Source organism: Elgaria multicarinata, chromosome 4 (assembly GCF_023053635.1).
Source record: "Elgaria multicarinata webbii isolate HBS135686 ecotype San Diego chromosome 4, rElgMul1.1.pri, whole genome shotgun sequence".
NCBI classification, from domain to species: domain Eukaryota; kingdom Metazoa; phylum Chordata; class Lepidosauria; order Squamata; family Anguidae; genus Elgaria; species Elgaria multicarinata.
In genome coordinates this window covers 34,619,143-34,636,855 of record NC_086174.1, presented here as the reverse complement: position 1 = coordinate 34,636,855, position 17,713 = coordinate 34,619,143, and the positions used below count along the sequence as shown (strand labels likewise).

The 17,713-nt window shown below is 39.9% G+C and overlaps 1 protein-coding gene across 9 annotated transcripts in view; it reads left to right on the top strand.

Annotated features, from left to right (window-relative positions):
* The window catches only part of ESRRG (estrogen related receptor gamma), a 541,458-nt gene that overhangs the window by 103,092 nt on the left and 420,653 nt on the right, over positions 1 to 17,713 (top strand). For 4 of the 9 annotated variants that reach the window (XM_063124054.1, XM_063124061.1, XM_063124050.1 and 1 more), the window contains exon 2: positions 16,555 to 16,663. The exons of the other annotated variants lie outside the window; for them this stretch is intronic. The gene's annotated coding sequence lies outside the window, so the exon portion shown is untranslated. The remainder of the gene's footprint in view (positions 1 to 16,554; positions 16,664 to 17,713) is intronic. 9 annotated transcript variants of the gene reach the window in all.

Below are 17,713 nucleotides of genomic sequence, written 5' to 3'. Positions count from 1 at the left end.
AATATACATATTTGTACACCTGGATGCTTCCTCTCTTCTTTTCTAATGTAGGACATAAGATCAATAGAATTGCATCTAGTCCAGTATTTGATCTCCATATAAGCCTGTTAGATGCTGCTGGAAGTTCACTTGCAGGGCATGACATTAATAGCCAAACTGCTTCATCAGGTAATCAACAAGCTATTTACTGAACATGGAGGTTCCATTTAGTTTACAGTGGCTCATAGCTACTGATAGAGTGGTTCTCCATAAATTTGACTAATCATTTAATAAGCTGGTGGCCTTCAACACGTTTTGGGGTAGTGTATCCCATAAGACCCATTATTTGTTGGGTAACAAAGGTACAGTACATCCATTTTGACTGATATGAGAGAGAGAGAGAGAGAGAGAGAGAGAGAGAGAGAGAGAGAGAGAGATATTTTGTCTGTCATGAGAGAGATATTTCTCTCCATGTAACCTCAACACGAGATCAGACAAAGATCTTTCATACCTTTCCAGTTCAAGAATATGCTCATTTACATGGACACATAATGGATGTGTGTAGATATGTAACAATCAATGTGAGTCTAAGGGGGCCTTAACCAGAGATGTGGTGCACACACAGCAGCCCTGTGCACTATGCTGTCAATAAAGTAGGGGTAAATAGCTCAAACATTTGCTCAAACCACATACTTTGTTTTTGTTTTGTTTTACAAATTTTTGTTCTTAAAATGTACACACATTTGCTTTCATTACAGAAGAAAAAACAGCTTATTTAGTATACAGTATGCTTTTTCTACTAGACCTAACTAACAAAGATTGGGGAAATGAGTGTTTGCCAAATAAAGAGCAGAAAGTGGTGATATGGAATTGCAACCAAGGGAGCTTCGGTGCTGGTGATAAAGGTGCTGTAGGGACAGAAATTGATAGATTTAAGAAGAAAGGAAAACAATTAGAGCAGGATTGGCTGTAATTATCTGATTCCAGAGGAAGGGGAACCCAAAGAACTTAACTTCTTAGTTGTTTGCAAATAGTTAGAAAAATGTTTTGATCACAAACTACCTTTGCATTTGTTACCTTCAGTTATGAATTAAAAAATAGATCAAACATCACAAGCAACTTCGGCAGAAACAGCCAAAAGAATGATAAATTTTGATAATTTAGTGTTTGTGATGATTATGGAGAAGCGAATGGAGGCTTAGTCCTTATTAGGGAACCTTGAGCCATCACAATTTGGTTAAATACAGAATTTTGAAGGGGAGCCTTGAAAATGGGGCTTCTCCGTTGAATTTTCAATAAGATTCAGAAATTGTGTGTTCAGCTTGAGACCTTTAGTAGCCGCTTCCAACTCTCTGCTTGACTACTTCCCTTGGACTCTGGGGCAGCAACTCATACTACGGGGCATGAGCTTTGTAGGATGAGCTGTATTGCTACATGTGGAACTTGGTTTTAGACCATGGGTAGGCAGTGTGACTCATGGTCACCAGTGTGCCGCCAGTCATTTGCCTTGGCACCCACCAATGTGCTCGATCTGTCCCGCCTAGTTTTAGTTAACAAATTAAATTAATTCTGTTGGTGCTGAATAGTGTGGGTTCAATGGTGCCCAGACCCCACCTCAGCCTTTATTCAGTCTTTTGGGCAAAAGACTGAATAAAGACTGAAAAGTCCTTTATGACTAGCCATGCCTTCCATAGCAGCCATTTTGTGGTGGTGCCCATGGCATTTCCATTAAACTGCCAAATGTGCCCATGTGCCCAAAATGTTGTCCTGCTCTAGTCTCAGTAGGTTCTTTACCAGGAGGTAAAACTTTGTCTCTGGGTATGTAGGACAAATAGATCTCTTTGGGTAAACATGGTGACACAGTGGTTCAATAGGAAAGCATGGCTCTCTGGCCTTGGAAATATGGGAAAGGCAACAGAGTGGAGCAAAGAATAATGCTAGGAAAAAGTCAGAAGGAACAATATTAAAACCAATCAGATCCAAGTTATTCTCAGAGCTTAGACACACCAATATGACAAACACCCAAGCAGAAAGAATGAACAACCGGTTCCTGAACTCCAAGGCAGTTTTAGGGTTCTAAACAAAGGGTACAAAAAGCTTGATGACTCAGAGGCTGGGCCCAGGATGGGTCAGAACAAAGTGAACAATAGTTTGTTTTTGAGTAATGAAATGAAACTAAGGGAGGTTCCTTGTCGCTTCATTGATTTATATCTAGCTGGCTGTTCCGAACAGTACAACACAATATTAAAAACAAAAGGTATCATTAAGGTCATCTCAAGTGATACCTGAACCCATTGACTTGACCAGGAGGTGGAGATGCTTCATGTTTGGGCCATTTTTCTCACCAAGGCCAATTCAAAGATACCCTCATGGGTTCATTCGCTGGGTGATGGCATGGAAATCAGGTAGGCATCTGCATGTTTTTGTAGTGACAGGGAACAACTCCTTTTAATTTAATCAATGAAGGAAGCATGCAGCTCTCCAGAGCCTTGACAACAATGCTTGTGGCAGCTTTCCCATCCTGCTTCTTCCGGAACAAAAATGGGTTCTTGAGCCAAGGTGTCAGGGTGATGCCAATTTAATGATTACTGCACAATACATGAGTTGGAGTGCCAGCGTGTCTGAAGCTTCTCTGTTACTCTGTTGAGTAAAATGTTCTTGGGAAAAATGGGTTTGGGGCCCCTGAGTTATTTGCTACAATAGCCCAGAATCTTGCATTTTCTGTGCTCAGTTGCCACCATTCTGGGCTGCTGCTTTGGTGCTATTCTTTTTGTTTGTTCTTTCTTACAATGTAAACCCAGGCAATCAGGGATCTTTCACATTATGAAAATGATGTCACAATGCCATATAGTCAGAGTTGGCATTGTGACAACATCAATGAGGACAAACAAGCCACAACACTTCTTGTATTGCCTTGACCTCATTCTGGATGGTAAATGGAGGAAATGGGGTCATGGTTGCTCTCAATGGGGAGGACAGAAAGTGTTGTTGTATTAGGGACACTGTCTACCCACTACCCAATAAGGCTCACCTGGCGCCAAAATTGTTATCTTTTCGGCGCCAGGTCAAAACTTTTCTTTTCTTCCAGGCATTTAACAGCATATGTTGAGTTTTTAACTGACTCAGAATAGATGGATATTGTATGCAATCTGTTTTTATGCTTTTTATGGTTCTAAAGTTCATATATTTGTTTTTAATGTTCTATGTTTTAATCTTTGTAAACCGCCCAGAGAGCTTTGGCTATGGAGCAGTATATAAATGTAATAAATAAATAAATAAATAAAACAATGAAGATGAGGAGCAATAGCAGCTGGTGACATTGGCAGTGAGAAGGTAGACTTGCTAATGGAGGGGTCCCAACAAGGGTGTCTTGCCCAAGGTTTCTCCAAAACCCAGAGCTGGCACAGTAGTGTCCAAACCCAAATTGCCTGCAATTCTCTCCTCCAGTCAGTGACTCTGGTGGCGTAAGGAGTGGAAAATCAATGCCTGACCTGCAGGACTCCTGCTTTGATCCCTATGACATCTGATATACTTCTGGGGTGGGTGGGGGGAGACCCCCAAGAATATGTGTTGGTAAAATAAAGTGTAACACAGTGAAATCTGATGTTTATTAAATGAATGGTGTTTTATTTGCTTTCGATCCAGACAGCCAAGGTAGCATAAGAATAGTGGCATAATCATTTAAACCCCCCCCCCAATTGTGTAAAACCAATGTAATTACAAGTTAGAGAGGAAAACATATTCTTTTTACAGTAGGTTCAGGATGACAGTACCAGTGAATGCAAAATTTGACATTCAAATGAAGAAAAAGAAGAACCCATCCCAGGAAACCCAAAATTGAATGTATCATAAAGAGAAGAAAGAGTCATATATGTAACTAACACCATGCTATTTATTGAAATATCACCACTGACCTTTACCGCAGTAGTGCTTCAATGTATAGTTATGCAGAGATAAGAAGTGATGGCTATTATAAAGGGAACATATGATTGGATTTAGATTCATGGGAACGTAGGTTTCAGAAGAGGTGCCCTTCATTATCTTTGGAGCATATATATCTATAGTGAGGATTATTTCATTGTGTTCCTTGGAAATATGCTGCATTCATTCCTGCTCTTTTCTGGGTCTGGTTACAAATTTCTAAAGTATGTTTTGGTTACCGATACATATTGGGGAAATGTTTGTGGCTGATCAGTATTTTTGTAGCCTAGTATATTTAGTTTGGACTTTGTATACAATGCTTCTAGCTGAGATTCCCAATAAATTTACTAGCACAATATATATCCATATTAATAATTTAATTCAAATATAATCAACTACTGGTCCATATGGGGTAGAGGTGGGGGAATAGAGTAACATACTACTGGTAACCCTAGATGTTGCCACTTACTATTCATATTCTCTGGCTGGATAAATTAATGATTGCAAACCTTTTCAAGCACATGTATTCAATGGAGTTTTCTTTGGTACATTATACATTTCCTATGAAACCCTGGCATTTAAAGATGCATCATTCTCACAAACTTTCACAAAATGAGTGAAAGGACATACAGGGGATATTTCACTCCATCTAATCGCCTTATGTTGTGGGAGGTGGGGTAGGGAGACCTCCGACCCAAAACTCTGCCTGTTTAGGACGGAGAATTAAATCTCATGGCAATATTATTTCCCCTATAAATGCACAGTGAAACAAACATGCCTTGCCATAACATTTATTACCATTGCACCCATGTCTTCATCACGCTTCACAGCCAGCCCAACCAGAAGCAACTTTTGCTTTCAAATATAAATCGGGCTTTTGGGGGAATTTTTAATCATTGTTGTGAAAAGGAAGAAGGTACTGCAATACAGGTGAAAAGTGGAGTTTTCAGGGGTGTAGAATGGAATCTCTCTCTCTCTCTCTCTCTCTCTCTCTCTCTTTTCTTGTGTCTCTCTTTTACAACTGCGGTACAACAAAACCTCAAGGGGGATCTTGCCTTTTCTGCTCACCTGTTGTTTTCTTATTCAACCCAATTATACACTTGTGTGGATCCAAATACCTTCACTTCATTTCTGGCACTTCTGAAGCCAGACATGTCTCTGTGTCTTAGTACTGTGCCCACTCTGCGTTTCCTTTGGGCATTCCCTATAGTTATTATTCCTTCCTCCTTTGTACTTAAAATACATAATGTACTCTTAGATCTAAAACCCCGCTCCACACTTGAATGAAAGGCTTCTTGAGGCTCTTTCCATTTTTTCACATTTTAAGTACGTACGTACAGTATGTACTGTAAGGTGGACAGTGTCCTCAAAAGCTTATGCCAGAATAAATGTGTTAGTCTTTAAGATGTCACAAGTCTCTTTGTATTTTTTCCTGCAACAGACTAGCATGGCTACCCCTCTGGAAATTGCTTACATTTGTAACTTCTATGAAGAATTTGCTTGCTGTATAGGGTCTACACACAACTTTACCCACTGCCAATTATAATCATAATAGATTCCAAGACAAACTATTCGTTAGTTTTGTGATTACATTTTTTACCTCACTCTTCCTCCAAGGAGCCCAGAGTGGGGTGCACTCCTGAGATGAAGATCATTATCATTCTCATTTTAAAATAGGAATCTGAAGACCTTCCATTATCCTTGTCTTCTATGATCCTTGAATTGCTCTGGTCAGGTTGAGAGTAAACAGGGATTATTGGGACTGTACAAAGCCTAAGGAAAAAACCTGGAGTCTTGTGATAAAATGTATTCTCTTACCCAGGATCCAACAATACTTTGCGTTCAGCCTCTATTTTTCTGTTATATGAGGATATAATATACAGCAACTGTGTCATCTCAGCAAGTTAGAAGAGGAACATAGGGCATGTCTAGATGGGGCGATATCCCGGGGATTATCCCTATGCATCCACATGACGTACAGGGCATCCCGGGAGCAGGGAGTGACAATCCTTCCCTTGGCCCGGGATATCGTCCTATCCTTTCATTCTGATTTTTCCCGTGTGGCCCAGCGTCGTGGTTTTGTCCCAGCTCCACACAAGTAAATACGAGGAGCCGGGAACCAGGCATGGAACTCCTCAGGAGCTCTGTGCCTATAAGGGGTGGGGTGCAGGGAGTGTGAGGGTTTGTTTGTTTTTAAAAAACTTACAGTTCCATTTGTTTTCTCGTGCGCTCATTTTCCTTTTTAAAAAAATCCAAAATGGCGGGCTCAACGTCATCTTCCTCCTGGGATGTTGCGCGCCATGTGTAGACGAGGGGGACAATCTCACGATCATAAAATTGCAAGATAATCCCCCTCCACCCCCCTCATCTAGCCATGCCCATAGGAAGCTGCCTTATACTGAGTCAGACCATCGGTCCATCTAGCCCAGTACTGTTAACACTGATTGGCAGCAGTGGCTCTCCAGAGTTTCAGGCAGGCATTTTTCCTGTTCTACTTGGAGTAGCTCAGGATCAAACATGGGACCTTCTGCATACAAAGCAGGGGCTTACCACTGAGCTGCGGCCCCTCCAAAGAGGTTGACTAGAAGGTATTATAGGAGCTTGGGTAAAAGGATAGCCCATTTTGTAAGTATACTCATTCCTGGAGACTTTGACCACTCACTGTAAGGCCACAGCTAGACCTCAGGTTTATCCTGGGATCATCCAGGGTTCGCCCCTGCTTGAGCACTGGATCCCCTGTGTGTCACCTAGATGAACAGGTTTGACCCCTGGACGATCCAGGGATAAACCTTAGGTCTAGCTATTGCCTAAGTGCTTGCAAGAAAAAGTTATAAAACCTTACATTCCTGCAACATCTGTTCTCCACCTTGATGTATGTTAACTTAATAGTCATATGTAATTTGCTTACATGAGATAATACTTATTATTAAGCTTGTAAAGTTGTATATTCAGAACCCTCCAGCCATCTTAACGTAGCCCCCAGCTATATGGAGGTGCCTTGCACCTGCATTTGCCTTCCTTCCTGGGGATTGCACGGGAAGGGAGGCAAGCGTGATTTTCCTGGAGTTTGCCCAGTCCTCCACATATTCAGACTCTTTAAAAAAAAATTTAAAAAGGAACCGGGGAGAGGAAAGGAATGAGGCTGTTTCTCCCCCCTTTTTAAAATTTAAACAGCCAAATCTGCGCAGCTCCACATGGGGGTTGCCCGGCCGTCCCAAATAGATTGCCTAGTCTTCCCAAATATATATTTGTTTCTGTGGAGCTCTGCAAATTTAAAACATAAAATAAAAATGGGGGGAGGAGCAGCACTGTTCTTCTCCTTCCCCCCCATTTTTATGTTTTTCAAAATGTTTTTTGGCTTTTTAGAGCTGCGGAGCCACCTCCGCTGCCCAAAACGTTAGGGTAAATGCCCGACTTTTGGGGAGTGGATTTTCCAGGGTTTGGCCCTGGATGGCTTCGAATTTGTGGCTGTGTCATCTGTCCGAAGATGCAAAAATGCACATTTTTGGCGCAGTAAACAGCCATATGGACAACCCCATAGTCTGGTGCCCACCAGATGTTGTGAACTTTAACTCCCATCAGCCCCAGCTAGCTTAGCCATTGGTCAGGAATCCTGGGGATTGTAATCCAAAATGTCTGAAGGGTACCAGGTCTGGAAAGGCTGTTTTAAAGGTTCTTAGGAAGAAGGGCAGAGAAGCACCTCTGCCTGAGACATTGTAAAGATGCTACCAGTCAGAAAAAGGAAATACTGGGACTAGATGGACCAGATAATGAACATATGGAGCTTCATATGTTCATGAAAAAACTTGAACTTGCTTTCAGGCTGCAGTCCTATACACACTTACCTGAGAGTAAGTGCCATTGAACTAAATGGTGCTTACTTTTTAGTAGGCATGACTAGGATTATAAAAAAGCAGTGGTAGCCATGTTGACCTTGAGAAAATTTTCGAAATCCATTTTGCTGTAATACCTTTATTGGGCCAAACAAGAGATCATCAAAAAATGGTGCAAGCTTTCAAGATCAGGCAAGATGTTATAAAAGGCATGAGTGGGGGAAGGGGAGAAAAAAGTGTCTACATAGTGACGTCATGTTGAGAATAGCTGGACTTTATATTCCCCAAAATCGAGGATACAAATTTCCCCCCTCCTTCACAGCATAACCAGGGAGCTTCCTGTAACCACCACATAACCTACTGAGCTTTATTTGAATATCTGTAGATTCCTTCCTCAACACTATATCTTGGGATGCGTTTGAACTTGCAGACAATGTGACATCACCATCTAGTCACTTTTTTTCTCCTCTTATCTCCCACCCTCAACTTGCCTTTATAACATTTTGTGAGATCTTGAAAGCTTGTTCTCTCTCTCTCTCTCTCTCTCTCTCACACACACACACACACACACACACACACACACACACACACACACCATGATCTCTTGGATTGCCTAGTAAATGTTGCCCAGCAACTTGGATAGGATTGGAATGCATGGTATCTTATTTACCTTATAGAAAAGCAGTACTAATTACTCTCTTGGTAATCTAGTTTAGGGATGGATGAATCTGTAAATTTTGGTTTCTTGAAGTTTCTACATTTTTAAAATCATAAATTTGGTTCATCACAAACTTTGAGAACTTTAAAAAAGAAGTTTGCATGGAACTTTGTACACATTTTGTCTGTGTTTGCATTTTTGTATGCAGTTTTGCCTAATACACATATTTTTGCAAGCAATTTTACTAATACAACGCATTTGAACATTTTAACTATACACACTCATTTTACATGAATTTTCCCTTAATATATACATTTTTCTATGCATTTTTGATTGGAAGACTCCCATTGCAAATTCATAGAAGTGCAGGTTTTGAAAGATAACTGAGTTTCAGTTCATGTCTTATTCGAATGTATGGAATTAAGTAAATTCACATTAAAAAATTGTACCAAACACATTTCTCCCTTATCCCTAGTTCAATGATATCTTACTTTTGTGGCATTTATTTTCCTTTTAAAGAAAATACATAAATCTGATGAAAATGTCCACTAATATGGTGTGGTTTTTTGTGTGGTTTTTTTAAAAGTAAACTTTTTTAAAAATTTCAATGAATATTCTTACTACTATAGAGACTGGAAATATGATGTGTTTTTATTGTTTGACTTCTTTCTAATGACAACTTGCAAACCAATTTTCTTGCCACTGTTGACAAAGGATTGTTGAAAGGATGATCGACTGACATTTTGTGGGGTATATGTGGCATAGGAAAATGAGTTTTATAAGGGAGTGTCCACGCCTAACCATGGAGGGCAAATTTTCCTTACCACAATCGCCTGTTCAAAACTATGCTATATGAAAAAACAGACGCTTGCAGTGTAAATTAATTCAGTTTTCTGTTCTGCAACCTTTCAATGGCATTAAAAATGAAATGGGAATTTATTTCTGGAAGTGAGTGAATGATTAGCATTAGGCAATATATAGTTTAGTGTCAAGTCGAGAAGGGAAAATGTGAAGAGAGAAAGTTGTACTGCTTGCTACTTTGGAGTCACTTAATGTTCCATGCCAATCAAAGACAGGAACAGGCAGTCCTTTTTAATTCTAGTCAGGTAATACGTCTTTTTCCTTTCCAAAATCTATGCAGCAGAGGCACACACTACTTATTTATACAGCTATCGAATGTGTTAGCAACCAATGTGAGGCACCACAGGGTGACCGGGGTGCAATGGAATTTATCCTCCCACCCAATTTAAAGTCTGAATGTGCTCTTATGCAACGCACAAATTTAGGACTTAGGTTTATATGTGCCTAAAGAAGAAGCATTACTAAGGGCTTAAATGTACATTGCACACAGTGGTGCTTCCCCTCAGGAGAGATGTTGTTTTATGGGGAAGTGTCATGGGAAGGGGTTGCTTAACCCTTTCCACACATGACAGTTCTCAGCTTCAAATCCTCACTTCCCCACGCTTCCTGCAATGGGTTTCTGAATGTGTATTTGCTCTTACAAATGTCACACACTATTAGTTCTATATGAAGTAGTAGAGTTTTGTACTGATGTCTCAAATTTTGTAACCAAGAACTCTTCCCTGCTCTTTTCCTCCTCTTCCCAATCCCTTTTCCTTTGTATTCTGTGTTTCAGAGTGTAATCCCAAAGTCAGGGAATGTGTTATCAATAATCTTTGAAAGCTGCTCCAGGAGCCTTTTTCAGCTGCAGAACAGAGTGAAAATGATATAAATAAAAATACGCAATAACTTGAAATATTATATTCATAGTTGCAACAATTTGTATATATAGGCCATTAAAGAAACACCTGTTGTTCACCCTCAACTAGCAGCCTATAGAAAAGCCTAGAAAGTGAAAGACATCCGTTCACTTGGTACAACAGAGGATCCTGTCATCAGGATTCTTTTCATTTTGAATCATCATCTGCTAAGGAACCCCTTCTAAACCCCAAGCCTAGAGGATTCTAGGCATGCACTAGGGTGTTAGACAAATTCATGGAGGATAATGCTATCATTGGCTATTAGTCCTGATGGCTATATATTACCTCCAATATCAGAGGCAGTATGCCTGTGTACATGAGTTGCTGAGAACAGGGGCGGGAGGGTGGTGTTACAGTCATGTCCTGCTTGTGGGTTTCCCATGGGCAGTTGATTGGGCACTGTATGAACAGAATGCTGGACTAGATGCACCCTTGGTCTGATCCAGCATGGGTCCTCTAATGTTCTTATTGCTCACTTGTGTCTTGCGCTTTCACAGTATGAACTAAGGGCTCATCTACACCAAGCAGGATATTCCACTCTGAAAGCGGTATATAAAAGGCAGGAGCCACACCACTGCTTTGTGGCAGTATTGAAGTGCACTGACCACTGTTGGGGCCCATTGACACAAACCATATACCGCTTTCATAGTGTTATATCCTTCTTGGTGTAGATGTGTCATAGGCCCCAACAGTGGTCAGTGCACTTCAGTACCACTATAAAGCAGTAGTGTAGATCCTGCAGGGCACTTCAATACCACTATAAAACAGTAGCGTGGCTGCTGCCTTTTTTATACCGCTTTCATAGTGGAATATCCTGCTTGGTGTAAATGAGCCTAAGAGTATCCTCTGAAGCTGGGTATTGTAAGAACTGGTGGGCAGAGCATCTTTGATGGAATGTTGTCTGCCACCACTGATCTCATTGAGCAAACCCTGATAAGCTTCTGAAGACTATCAGTGACTGGCAAAAGAAAATTGCTGATATGACCCATAACATTATTTTGACCTGAAATTTGTGCAGAACCCTACACAGTGCATAAGTACACTGAAATGAGATTTAAGAAAAATCATTTGATTTTGCTTCTAAGTTTTTTATTTGTTTATTTTGGTATTGTATTGTTAGCAAGAATTTGAGACTGAATTTCACATATTGGCATGCTGTCCTTTCCTGTCCATATTCCTGTCACTAAATTTGTCATCATTCAGATGGGGATGGTAGGAAAGAAATTCTGAACTAGGAGGAAGCATGCGGGGGGAAAAACTTTCCACATCTTTTGTAAGTAAATATGTAAGCATGTGTGTTTGTTTTGTACATTACATCAATCGAAGGAAAATAACAAAAGTAACAACATATAAGCATTTTGTTTAAAATAAATAACTTTTCTCCATAAAGAGGTTGTCAACCTCCAGTTATTCCTCTACTGGAATTATTAGAAGCGTTGTGTAGAGATTAGTACAAAATATAGTTCTGAGTTATTTTTCAGAATTATCGGGTCTCAATAAAAATGATAATGTACATTGATTTCCAAAACCAGACTCTTATACTGAAATATATAAATGGATGTGCTATGTATTTAGCTAGGCGAGAATGAATTGTATTCTAATACATAGCATTTTTAGATGATCATATTTCCATTTCAAAGTAAAAACCATTCTTATATGAAAAAGCTCATTTCCCCAGTGAGCGAAAAGGGTTGTATGAGTTTCTTGACTTACCTTTTTATGTTTTGATCATATGTGGAGATCAGAACTCTCTATCTTTTTTGTCAACATTGATATAGAAAAAAATGTCAGGTGAAGTTACAGCTGAACATTTCCAGGGGGATGTAAAGGCTCCGTCGTGTTGTATTGGGTCTTGTTTTCCTTTATCCTTTGGTTGCTGAGACACACTGTATTGCTGAATATGCATATTGGTTTTACATAAAGTGGTAATTTTTTAGCATCTACATAAACACATCATTTTATTAATTTTTTGGTAAGGTAAACTGGTTCTAACTGAATACAAGTCATTTAAATGATTTGTTATACACTGATTTTGAATGTTTCTTTAAACTGTATTAAAATTAAAAGTTAAGAGAGAATGTGAAAGAGATGATGTTGCGTGGTAAAAAAATGTGCTTGACTTGGTGCACTAAAATAACTGAACATGTGTTGTGTAATCGAATTCACAGAGACTTCCTAGTAACAGTGCAGACCTATCCATGCCTACTCAGAAATAAGTCGCATTGAACGCAATACAGCTTACTTAAGAGTAGACATATATAGGATTGCACTGTAAGTTTGTTCAGGGTTCCAGCCTTAGGGTTGTATCTAATGGTTTCATTCTGCTAAAGCTCCCATGGTTTGCGGAAACCCCATTTTCATCCTTGTGCAAATGTCAAATCCAATACTTGGATTGTATGTACGCAAGCCATTGTGCAAGTGCTGTCACTACTACTCATTCATTATGCTATGTGTTCTGGTGGTTGTGCTAGTTTGTCCACTAGCACTTGTGCAAGCATTAGCAGAACATGCTGGTGGAATAACAACACCTCTTTTACTTTTTGCTAGCATTATGTTACAACTCACTACCCTTATATGGTAGATTTTAAAGGATCAAGTTGTAGTTGAAGAAAACTCTTGTTCTTAAACTACCCCACAGTTAAAAGGATGATCCTTTTAAATTTGACAAGTAAGCCATGTTTTATTCTTATGACATCTGCAACACCTCCCCCAATTTCAGATGATAGAATGGTACCATAACTAGCTTTGTATTAATTGCTTCAGACTTAGCTGTGCAATTGTCACATGCCTCAAATATTCCCTGTTGTCTCTTAAAGTCCCCTCATAAAGGAAACTAATCTTTTTGAATAATTTTATTTTTAACATTTCAAAAGGAAATTAAGGGTCTCATTCTGGTACTTTCAGTGTGATACTTGAGCTGTACAACGTGTATATGTATTAATTAAACAGTAATTCTTATCACTATTTTCATAAGTGTCCTGTAAATTTAATCACTGTGACACCTCTGTACACATTGCAATCCTTTTAGATATCTAGAGAAAAATCCTGCTAGATCATTCTGAGCACTAAGTCACACAGAATTACAGTAATTATTAGAGGCATTAAAAACCTGTGATAAGAAGCTTTATTATGTAGTTTTGGGAAGCTTAGATTGTAACACAAACAACTGTACATAGAACAGAGGAGGAAGAACACTTATGGTATAGTAGTAATCTCATATTGAAATAGCAATAGTACACAATCATTTTTTTTACTCGCTTCACTAGCAAATAATGTAACTTCTTATAATTTTTCATGGTAATGACTGACTTATCTTTAAGGCTTAAAATCAAGAGGGGGATAAACACCCAGAAAGATGCAACTGGCTATTTTTCAATTCCAAAATAACATTACCGTACCGCATTGGTAGCATATACTGTAAATTGGGCTTCAAGGATTAATCCCTCTGTTGAGAGTGAGTTAAAAGAGATTCCATGGACTGTGAAGTAGTCAGAGGCTCTTGATTTACTGTTGTTTCATCCTGGAATAAGTGACCCCATAAACTAGCCTTCCCCAACTTGGTGCTCTCCAGATAGGTTGAATTCCAAATCTCCTAATCCCCAGGCATGCTGGAGGGCACTAGGATGGGGGAAGGCTGATATAACAAGATCAAGTTTGTTCTCACTGGGGTTTTTTTGGATTCACTGTTACAAAGATTATGAATGACCCGAGATAGTCTGCAGTGGATGGAGATATGGAAGAAATAGGAATCACAAATGTCTCGTACTTCCTGTTCTTTCATTTTCTGGTGTATTAAAACTGTTTTATACATCATGCAAATGAAATGGTAGATTCTTTACTATTTCATACTGAAGATGTGGGGTGTAATATATTTTTTGAAAACAGCAGTTCCATGTTGCGTTCTGTTTTGCTTGAAAGGTGGCAGCATTCATTTGTGGTAACCTAGCCTCTGAGGACATCACTGCAGGCTAATAAACTAATAGAAGTTAAACTATACAAGAATCGATGCTCTCTAGTCTTACATCAAATTAGCCATCATGCTCTATTTGTGGGCACATATAATAGAAAGCTATTAACCAAGAGTTTTAGAGGCGCATGTCTTTTTTCCAGTGTCGAACACCTTCACAAATGCAACTAAGAAATGTAGAATCCTTTTTAGGATGGTACATGTCAGATTTATAGCCTCTTTCTAAGGGACTGTTAATAGAATAAAAAAATGAAAAGTAACCTGAAGATAACAATTGTCCCTTCAGGGCCGGAAAGTTCAAAACCTGAGAATTCTTTTGGAATCTTAGTTTTAGCAAAGAACATGAATAGGAAATGGTTGCCATTTATAGAAAGAGCCATCCAAGCACAATCCATAGATTGTCCCTTTCAGTGCTCTTGCTGATATGCAGAATAGCTATAGCTCAATAGTTGAGTGCATGCCTGGCACTCAAAAGATCTGAGGTTTAGTCTCCAGCATCTCCAGATAGACCTGGGGAAAATTCCGCTCTGAACATGGAGGTTTGTGACCAGTAAATACTGAGCTAGATGGATCAATACACTTACCCAGTATAAGGCAGCTTCCTAGGTGGGGTCTCTTCTGTGGCATGGAGAGAACGTTTTCTATGGCTCTCAGAATTCAGGGGAAAAGGTTCCTCCCCTCAAATCCTAATTAACAGCAAATTCAGACTAGCATGTTAACCAAATACAATCCAACAGCCCATATTTACCAGAGGCCATCTAATTTTCTAGAACATGGTAACGTGTGACCCTCCAGATGTTGTTGGACTGCAACTTTCATCATCCCTTACCATTGGCTATGCTTGCTAGGGCTGGTGGAAGTTGTAGGCAAAAACATCTGGAGGGCCCATGTTGCCTACTCCTGCTCTAGAACGTGTGTCATTGCCCCTATTCTGTCTTTTAGATAGACCATTGCCATTCAGGCAACAGCCCCAAGTTTTTAAAAGTGAAATCCCTACATCAGGAGTGGACAGCATGCAGCCCATGGGGCACATGCTGTCCCTACCGTGCTGCCAAGTTCAGTAGCAGTAGCAAAAAAATAAAAAAGGAGGGGAAATTGGCCGATTTTAGTGCTATAGAGTGCTAAAATGGCCAAATTGTTTGCAAGCTAAATTTGAGTCTTGTAGCACTCCATAGTGCTACAGAGTGGTTTGCAATAAATTGCCAATTGGGGGTGGGAGGGGTAGGGTGCCCCATGCACTGTGCAGCCCCCTATGGAGTATGACTTATGGGTGGGGGCAGGGGGCAAAAATGCCCCCTGAACCTCTCACAGTTCCCCACCCCTGCTCAAACCCCCACCCCAGTTACGTTCTGCTTTCTAAGCCTTCCTGCTATGAAAACTCACTCAGAACAGGCTTTTAAAGGGTGCATGAGCAGTAGATGATGAACAACCTTCAACAATGAGGGGTGTGTGTGTGTGTGTGTGTGTGTGTGTGTGTGCGCGCGCGCAATGGTCCTTGGTGTGAGAATGATAGGGTAAATACTACAAATAGCTAAGGGTTTACCTACTTCATCTGTGAAATCTTGGAGGGTGTGTAAATAAACACCAGTGCCAATTCAGCTGATTAGGAAAAAAGAAAAAAGACCTGGCTGGTTGGCTACTTTCAATCCAGTTGCTGGAAAAGAAAGGAGGCAAAGTCATCTCACCCATCCTTCTTCTTCTTCTTTTTTTTAGGTAAACACTTTTAGATGAATAGACAATTGTTGTCTGGAGTTCTGTCTGTTAGCCCTTCATCTTACCCACCCCACCCAACTGCTAGACTCCATTTTTGTCCTGCTAAAACCCACTGGGCTGTATGTTCCAACTCCCTTCCGGTTCTGGCTAGGTACCAGATTTCTTTCATTCAAGAATTGGCAATCCTCATTAAGGCTGAAGGGACAGGTGGTGGAAATTTGCATTAAAATGGGGAGATGTTGGAGGATAGAATGTACAATCCTGTGATTTGCTACAGTTGAGGGATAGGGACCATATTGTCAGCTCCAAAAATTGCAGAGTTACTAATGACACATTAATTGCTTATAGGTTTGTGTTAATTTTCACCAAGGAAAATGGGCCTAAAAGGGGTGGGTGGACTTGGGAACATTAAAAAAACAAAAACCCTTTCATTTGCACTATTTTCACTCCCTCTTTGAAGCTACTTTGGTCCCATTTTTTAACCTTCTTCCTGAGGTATCTCCAGCCAATCAGTGCTTATATATACAAATATTATTATATCAAATTATCATGTAGCCAGTTACCTGATGATGTCATGGCCAAATTAGAATGTGGGTAGTGCCGTCACCCCATTTCATAAGAATATCTCCATATTGAATATCTTCGCTTTTTTGGATCTTGCTGGTAATGGATACTCCCAGATTAAAAATCCATAAATAATTCTTAGCATTTTATTTTTCACAGAGTTGGACAGAAAATACCTGTTTAAAAACTCAAGTAGATAGGATGCGATCCTGTCCTGATTCAACCTTGGATAAAGAGAAGTAGTGGCTGTCTCAAGCAGTCCCTCCAGGTGAGATTTTCAGGGACATTCAAGGAAATGCAGTAGTACTCGTTTGTGTGTGTATTGTGTGAATATTGTATAACTGCACAAGGTTATACTGCCAGCAGTATGGCATCCAAATATTCCTTATATCTTTATTTCATCTATGTTGGGCTCTGGCATTTGAAATCAAAATCTTTTGCAGTACAGTTTTTATGTCCCTTTCTTTGCTCCCCTTTCCTTTCTTTTTCAGGGATTTGAAATGTGTTCTGATTATCTAGACCCATTAAGCTGAATGCAGCTCACCTGTCAAGAATTGTAGCTTGCCAGCCAACAAATGCATTTCTGAAATCCCAGAGAGGCAGGAAACTAATAAGTTTATCCTAGTAGGGAACCTACTAGGCCTGTGTGGTGTAGTGGTTGTAGTGTTGGGCTGGGACTCATGAGATCCAGGTTCTAGTCCCCACTCAGCCATGAAAGCTCACTGGGTGACTTTGGGCCTGTCATTGATTCTAAGCCCAACCTACCTTACAGGGTTGTTGTGAGGATAAAATAGAGAGGAGGAGGATTATGTCCGCCACTTCGAGTTCCTTGGAGGAAAAAAGGCAAGATGTAAATGAAATAAATAAATAAATATTAGAATAATTTAAATCCTGCTTTTTCACTTATCAGATTATCAATTAAGGAAGCTAATACTAGGGGTGTGCAAAGTGGGTCTTCTCTGCCTTGAAATCTGATCTGGAGTTCCATAGAGGTGATTCTCTGCCTCAATTTCAGAGCCCCTCCGCTCTCTCTGCCTCATCGAATTACCCTCAAAGAACCGTTCAGTATTCGGGTAACTGGTATTAACAGAAATGCTTCCAGCTCCCTCATTTTAAAGATAAAGAGATAAAATTTGGTACAGTGATAGCGTTTAAAGAGAGCTTTAGCCCCACCAAATTTGAATCACATCGGTTCATGCTTTGATTTTGTTTAGAAATTTTAAAATGGAAATGCACTCCCTCTCAGCAGCCATCACTTCCCTGAACACCACTGTTGGAGAAGAACACCACTGTGGCTAGTCCTATTGGTTAGCCACAG